The following is a 7,810-nucleotide window of genomic DNA, read 5'->3' as shown; positions in this document are numbered from 1 at the left end:
TGTGTGTGTGTGTGTGTGTGTGTGTGTGTGTGTGTGTGTGTGTGTGTTTGTGTAGGTCCTGTGTGCCAGGCACTACTCTAAGGGCTTTATAGCCTCACGACAGCCCCACAAGGTATAAGCTGACGTTATCTCCATTTTACAAATGAGAAAACTAAGGCACCAAGAAGGTGGGCGACTGGCCAAGGCTACGCACACAGCCACAGGTCACAGAGCGGGGCTGAGAACCTAAGCAATGTGGCTGGAAGCCACGGCCACAGTCCGTAGGTATTTCCCAGCAACGTGCCACTACCCGCCATCCCCCTGCCAGGGCAGAAGGGGGTCTGCGCCTTGAATTGGGAATAAGCATTCAGAGAAGCAAGAATACATTCCAAATGTGCCCACATGGGAGGACGTATGATCTGATGGGCACAGGGATCTGGCTTGTCATTTTCAAATGTCTTTTTCTTGGTATAAAGACTGCTCTGCCCTGTCCTTACCAGCACGCAAATGCAGTAACGTTGAGAATAATAAAATGTGATACATTAAAAAGCAAACAAGTACTTTGATAGGTGCTATCAGGGCATTTGTACATGGCTTTCGTTTTTGGAGAGAGTACTTCCTGGCTTCTAATGCTGCCAGGCCCGTGAAGCGAGGAGGTCCAGACTGGCTCAGGCCCCCCACACAGCCAGGTTCACCCTTCCAGGCAGGAAGCAGGCTAAGCAGCAGGAAAGGGCAAACCTTGGCCTTCTCATGATGGGTGCTGCTGTGTGGCAGCCCGACAGCACCGCGATTCTCATAACTGACTTGGGAAAAAGGGAGGCAGACAGACACTCCAGTATCAGCAGGGGGGACCTCCGGCAGCCTGCAGAAACCACTGAGCCACGGAAAGCGCTCTCCTGCTTCCATCAGAGCACGTGGCTCGGGCAAAAATGCCTGTCTCCTCCAGGTCTTCCCGCAGAGCTTAGCCCCAGGTGGCACTGGGACACAAACATGTGCCTTCCACTCCTGCCCGTCCCCAGCTTCCTCAGTCCCTGCACACCCATCCCTTCTAGGGACAAGGGGCTCCACAGTGGCTATGCTGCACACCCCACACACACTGATAGTAGAAACCATAAGTGATCATCCAGATCCGAGGGCGGAGAGCTGCCGAGCCCCTCCTCTGGACGGAGCACTCGGGAGCCATGAGACAATCAGTGGATGGAATAGTCCCTGATGGCATCCAGCCCAGGGAGCAGCTACGATTCTCAGCTGCACCGGCATGCTGGTCCTTCTCAAATGGGCCCAAGGATGAGGGACACCTATGGGCTCATGGTCTGACTAGAGCCCACTCGGGACCCCATGAACCATAGGGGTATCAAGGTTGTCATGACATTGAAACATTAAGAATGTCACTTTCTAGAAAGAAACATTTAAGGCTATCACAACCCATTTGTTAACTTTCTAAGCCATCAGGTTACAAAGGTGTTTTGTTTTGTTTTGGTAAGTTGGTTGTTTGGAACTGAAAATGTGTTTTCCCCAAAGAAACAATTTCAAACAAAGATGCCTTGCAGATTCTCAGGAACAACCACAAAAGCCCATTTAAGAGAATGTGCCTGAAGCATACAGAGCATGCAGTGCTATTTCTACTTCACTGAACCATCCCCCAGATGGAAAGCACGCAGCCCGCAGTCCACCTCACCAGCCTCTCCCCACGCTCCCTGCACACCACAGCTACCCACCGCAGCAAAAGGGAGAATGTCTTCCTTGGCTCAGGTTGGGGCTCTGGGCCTTCTTGGGTCACTGACACTCTTGAGAATTTAATAAAGCTTCTTCTTCCCTTCTCCCATACTGATGCCTATATAGTCCAAATTTATGTATCACTTCATAGGGATCCAATCCCCTGACTGGCTCACAGACCCCAGGTTAAAAGCCAAGGCAGACGAGGCCTGACTCGGAGGCATTCACTTTCCCATGAGAGGTGGGGCAGAAGAGCACAGAGTTGTCCCCACAGGTGTCCAGGCTTGGGTACCCTTTCACACCGATCCATGTAATGAGATATTCTCAGGAAGATTCTACTGACATAATATGGAATATATTAAAATGAACCTTTTTTTGGTTCTCACTAAAATAAAAGGAATAAGTCATTCTTTGGGAGCTTATGGTTGAGATGAAGGGTTTCTAGAACTCTTAAAGGGGATTCCCCTCCCCCCACCCCCAGGCCTACCTCCAGGCTGACAGCTCCCTGCAACCTGTCCTAAGGTGCCAACCACCCCATTCTCCTGATGCTAGGGTGGCCTTCCCTGACTGGGGTGGTGGAGGCTCACCTTACATGAAGACAAGCTGAGAAAAGGGAAGCTCACTCCTGATACTGATCTGTCACCCAAGAATTCAGCCTGCCCTGCAGAGGAGGGAGTGAGTGGCCTGAGTCAGACCCACTCAGCCCAGGAGGCACAAGGGAGAACACCAGGGCAGGCCTAAAAGGATCTGGGCTCAAGGATCCAACTGGCCTCCAAAGAAGGCAGGAGAGGCAGGGCAATGCACCCCTGACCACCCTCTCCCCTAAACAGGATATGAATGCTGCGGTCAGGCCAGTGCCAGCAGGGCCCACAGTCAAGGTGGGCAGTGGGATGGAGTGTGATGGAGTGGGGGTGGGGGAAGGAGAAGAAAAGCCAGCCATTGTCACTGACAGAAAACCACCATTTCTTTCTAAAATATCCCTGTCAATATTGCAGGAGCCCCGAAGATGAGAAAATTCACCTTCAAACCTTTATGAGGTTCTGGCCCTTTGATGCCACTGCCCTGCTGAGGTGGTAAATTGACTCCATATCACCGGCCATCTTCTCTGAGTGGTGGGCCTGAGATGGACTCTGAGCTTGAGAAGTGGCTCACTGGGAGGAAGGGTCTGTCACGGACATAGGAGGGACAGGTAGAAGATATTCCAGGAAACGTCCAGACTCTTGAGCTTGCCCTCACGCCTCTCTCCTGAACTTCCAGCCCTGTCTCCCAGGGTTCTCCTTCAAATAAGAAAGTACTTGCCCTCTGTCCTGGGCTTCCACACACTTTCTTTGGCAGCCCAATGAGACAGACAAGACAAAGCTCATTAGAGCCAGAAATGGTGGCTCTGGGAGCTGAAGTGATAAAGCTGGGGCCCCAGGATGGGATTAAGCTGGATCTTCTGGCCGGCGTTCCCATCAGTGTCCACACGAGCCCACCTTTTCTCCAGAGTTCTCCTGTCCACCAGCCCTCACTCCTCTTGCCACAGCCACGGCCCCGATGGACCAGGCATCTCCACACGGTGCCTACCAAGGCCTGGCCCCTGCTTCGAGTCGTCTGTTCATTCCCACCCAGCCACCCACTCCTCTTCTACTCACAAAGTACTTCTTATTCATACATTTCCATGGCATTTAATTTTGGACTGCCCTTGTGACTGTTCTTTGCTGTCTTCTGATATTTAAGAGCAGCCAGGACATCTTTTCAAGACATAAATCAGATCAAACTCCCTCGGTTAAAATTTTGCAAGGACTTCCCATCACAGGTAGATTAAAAGTCAAACTCTACCAGGGCCACCAGCCGCACACCATCTGACTCTCCTACCTGTCCTCCGCTCCGCAGCCCGTGGCCTTCTTTCTGTTCTATCAGACCAAGCTCGTTTCTGCCTCAGGGCTCTTCACGTCGTGCAGTTACCTGGAACACGATCTTTCCCCCAGGTCTGTGCATGGCTGACCACTTCACATCATTCAGGCTTCAGCTCAAACTTCACTTCCACAGAGAAATCCTCTGACCATCTAACCCACAGGAGCCTCACACATCATGCTCTCTTCCAATATCTGGTTTATTTTCTCAACCGTACTCAAAACAGTTGGCGTAATCTGCTTATTTGAACCTGTCCCTCCCAACTGGAGTGTAAGCTCCTTACAGGCTTGGCTGTCTTGTCTAGCTCACCATCACATCCCTGGTACTGAGGATGAGAGTCCACACACTTTTTGGATGAATTAACCTCATGGTATATTGTTCAGGTTTACACCTGAGGACACAAGGTTTAACTGGACTAAATTCTTTGGGGGCAAGAATCATGCTTGTACCTGAATAGTTGCTAGTTTGACTAAACACCTCTATCTAGCATCACTAGCAGCCAAGCCAGTCACTATGCACGCATCCTCACCTCCCCACCACCATTTATACACTTCTCCTGCTCCTTACAAGGTCTGGAAAATGTCTCTGGAAATCCCCAGCATCTATGGATGTTGTTCTATAGCCTCTCATTCATACCCTACAGTGGTCTTGGCTTTTGCTTCCAGCATCAATTCCCTCTGCTCCCTGAACAAGATAGGAAGGCTAAGCAATAAACTTCTGTAAAGAGAGTTTATGACAAGGAGACTGGCCAGGCCTCAAAGAGGAGAAAGGTCTGGCCCAGCAAACATCTCCTTTGCCGGTACCCACCTATTCTGGAGACCTGCGGGTCATGGGTAGTGCCTGCCTTGACCCCAGCCCCAGAACACTGGGCCTGGCCTTCAGGATGTCCCGGCGGCATGGGCTGTGGGACAGCCAGAGGAGGAGGTTATAACGCAGGAGCAGGACTCCAGCCCACTGCGCTTTAGTGTCCTGATTGTGATTTGATAGGCCATTAAGTTTTAGAGCCAAACTTCCCTGTTGGGTTTTTTATCATCTGTGTAAGTGCGCATATGCTGGTTTTCATGACCTGGCACAGAGGCTGCATGTCAACCCTTCGAGCACACTCTTTCCCGGCCTTGGGAATGTTAGCCTCCCATCAACCCAGCATGAGGCTGGATCCTGGAACCAGAATTTTCCAGGGGACCAAGATTAATCTGGAAAGTTCCCTTAAAGCTGAGGCTCTATAGGAGCCTGGATTTCCCTATCCACATTCCTGCTACCTTGCCTGGAACATGGCTGAGGGCATGTCAGGGAAGTGGGGCTCCTACAGATGCTAGCAGAAACACTCGTATTTTAACATTGTGATGAGCACCCCAGAGACCTCAGGGCTCTTTCGAGGCTTCCAGCTATCTACACAACAAAGCTGACTTGGAGACACTCACAGATACTCTGGGGCAGACTCACACACTGATGGATGCCTCCATCCATCACATGGCCCTCTTCTTGTGCAAAAAGAGAGTGGTTTTTTTTTTTCTTCCTTTATATTAGTGGAAAATGTAGATAACAAGCTTTTACATTTTTTCTTCCAGGCTTCTATCCTAAGGAAATAATCTGACGTGTGGACAAATATTTATGCATAAAACTGTTCTCTGCAGTGTGATTTATAATGCAGAAATACGGTAAACAACTCGAACCTTCAACATTATCGTGCTGGTTAAGTAATTTATGGTGCCATTATACAATGGAATATTATGTGACCACAAAAACCATGTACAGAAAAGCATTTTTAATAACATAAGAAAATACAAGATAACCTTAAGAAAAATGAAAAGGAAAAACATGCATGGAAAAAAAGGCCTTAGAGAAATAAAATCAAATTTTTCCTCCCATCTGGCACAACGGAATGAAGAATCCAGATGAATTAAAGAATGAGATGAAAAACAAAAACATATTATAACAAAATACAGAGCACTCGTTTTATATCCAAGGGGTGGATTTCCCAAGCAAGCAGGAATCCCAGAAGTCGGGGTGGGGACAGGCAGGCTTACAGAAGGCTCAGGCGTGCAGGTTTTAATCCTGGCACCATCTTTTTGGCTTAGCGACCTTTGGCCAGTTTCTCAACCTTTTGGTGCCTTTCTTTCTTAACCTGTAAACTGGAGATAATCATGATATCTACCTCATAAGATTTGTTGGGAATATTAAATGAGTTAGTATATGGAAAGTGCTTAGAAGGAATGCCTGATCCATAGTAAGTCCCCATAAATATTCTACTTAGTGTTTGGCCACACAAAATGTAAAGCTTTTGTGCAATGAAAGGCACCATAAAGAAAGTTAAACCTGGCCACAGACTACAAAGAGAACATCTGGAACACAGAAAACAGATAAAGATTACTACCCATAAGTACAGAGTACCAGCTCAAGGAGAAAGGGACAACCCAGTAGAAAAATGGGCAAAGGATATGAATAGGTGGTTCACAGAAGAAATATAGAAGGCTGACTAGCACATGAAAGGACACTCGATTTCTCTGGAGGCCAGGGAGCTGTGGACAAGTTGCCCTTTTGCCCAATTTGGCAGGAACATAAGAGGCGGACAGTGTCCACAGCTGGCAAGGATGCAGGCCCTGTCACATACCGCCACGGTGCAGGCTCTGTCACACACGACCGGGGTGCAGGCTCTCTCACACACCACCAGGGTGCAGGCTGTCACACACGGCCAGGGTGCAGGCTCTGTCACACACTACCGGGGTGCAGGGGGTGCCGGCCCTGTCACACACCGCTGGGGTGCAGGCTCTGTCACACCCGGCCGGGGAGCAGGCCCTGTCACACATGGCTGGGGAGTAGGCCCTGTGACACATGGCCGGGGTGCAGACCCTGTCACACACGGCTGTGGTGCAGGCCCTGTCACACACCGCCGGGGTGCAGGCCCTGTCACACACGGCCAGGGTGCAGGCTCTGTCACACAGCGCCGGGGTGCAGGCTCTGTCACACGCTGCCAGGGGTGGTGGAACCATTCTGGAGGGAAGCTGGCAGTATCTATCAAAGCTCAAACACACTTAGCCTGTGGCCCAGAGTTAGTCATAAATACTTAGACATGTTCCCAAATACGTATGTTTACAAACGTTCACTGCATTGTTTGAATAACCAAAGGCTGGCGGCAAATGTCTATCAATGGGGAACAATTTAAAATCTCTGTCTCAATTATTAAAGACTATTCAATGGTTAGAAAGATCCCAGGTAGATTTATACCCCAACATCTACATGTACATAATAACATCCTCAGGACCCACTGGTAAGTGAAAAGAAGCAACCCACAGAAAAAAAAGACAGGAAATGATCCTATTTACATAAAAAAACAAAAAGAAAAACTGTTATTTTGGTAGAAACACAGAAGGAGAAGGAAGTACTGACTGGTAGCAATGGTCAACTCTGGTCAGGGGACAGGGTGGGGGGCTGGGCTTTCGCTGTGTACACTATAGTCTTACGTCTCCCTTGAACCTCGCATGGCCAGTAACAAAAATGACGTATTATCCTTACTTTATTTGTGCAATTAGAAAATAAAAGTGATAACACGAAGGAGTTTTATGGCATGATGGTTACACAAATCTACACATGTCAGAAAAATAAGTCAATTACCTATATGTTAATTAAAAAAAATTAAAAACAAGGGGGCAGAAAAGAAACTAGAAACCAAGTGAAAAATGGTTGCTTTTCGATAATAGGATTATAGCTAGTTTTCTTCCCCAATGTCACTTTTACTTCTCTGTACTTTCCAGATTTTCACCAAGGTCATATTACTTGAGAATAAGGCAGAAACTAAGAAGCAGAAAATGTGGAGTCTGACAGGGATCTGCCACCAAATCCAAAGAGACAGCCCAGCTCCTGGAAGGCAGGCCCAGCAGCCTCCAGCACACACTTCCAAGAAAACATCTGGGGGGGCACGTGGGTGGCTCAGTCAGTTGAGCACCTGCCTTCGGCTCAGGTCATGATCTTGGGGTCCTGGGATCGAGCCCCACATCGGGCTCCCTGCTCAGTGAGGAGTCGGCTTCTCCCTCTCCCTCTGCCCTTCCCCTGCTTGTGCTCTCTCTCTCAAATAAATAAAACCTTAAAGAGAAAGAAGAAAGAAAGAAAAGAAAGAAAAAGAAAGAAAGAAAGAGAAAGAAAGAAAGAAAAGAAAGAAAGAGAAAGAAAGAAAGAGAAAGAGAAAGAAAGAAAGAAAGAAAGAAAGAAAGAAAGAAAGAAA

General features: G+C 48.5%; 1 protein-coding gene across 4 annotated transcripts in view; it reads right to left on the bottom strand.

Moving 5' to 3' along the window:
- Nucleotides 1–7,810, bottom strand: part of PDIA5 (protein disulfide isomerase family A member 5) — a 90,416-nt gene that overhangs the window by 13,762 nt on the left and 68,844 nt on the right. The window lies entirely within an intron of this gene.

Source organism: Callorhinus ursinus, unplaced genomic scaffold (assembly GCF_003265705.2).
Source record: "Callorhinus ursinus isolate GAN/ISIS: 27379988/994484 unplaced genomic scaffold, GSC_fseal_2.0 scaffold1, whole genome shotgun sequence".
Taxonomy (NCBI): Eukaryota; Metazoa; Chordata; class Mammalia; order Carnivora; family Otariidae; genus Callorhinus; species Callorhinus ursinus.
The sequence above is the reverse complement of the archived record's forward strand: the minus strand, read 5'-3'. Positions and strand labels throughout refer to the sequence as shown.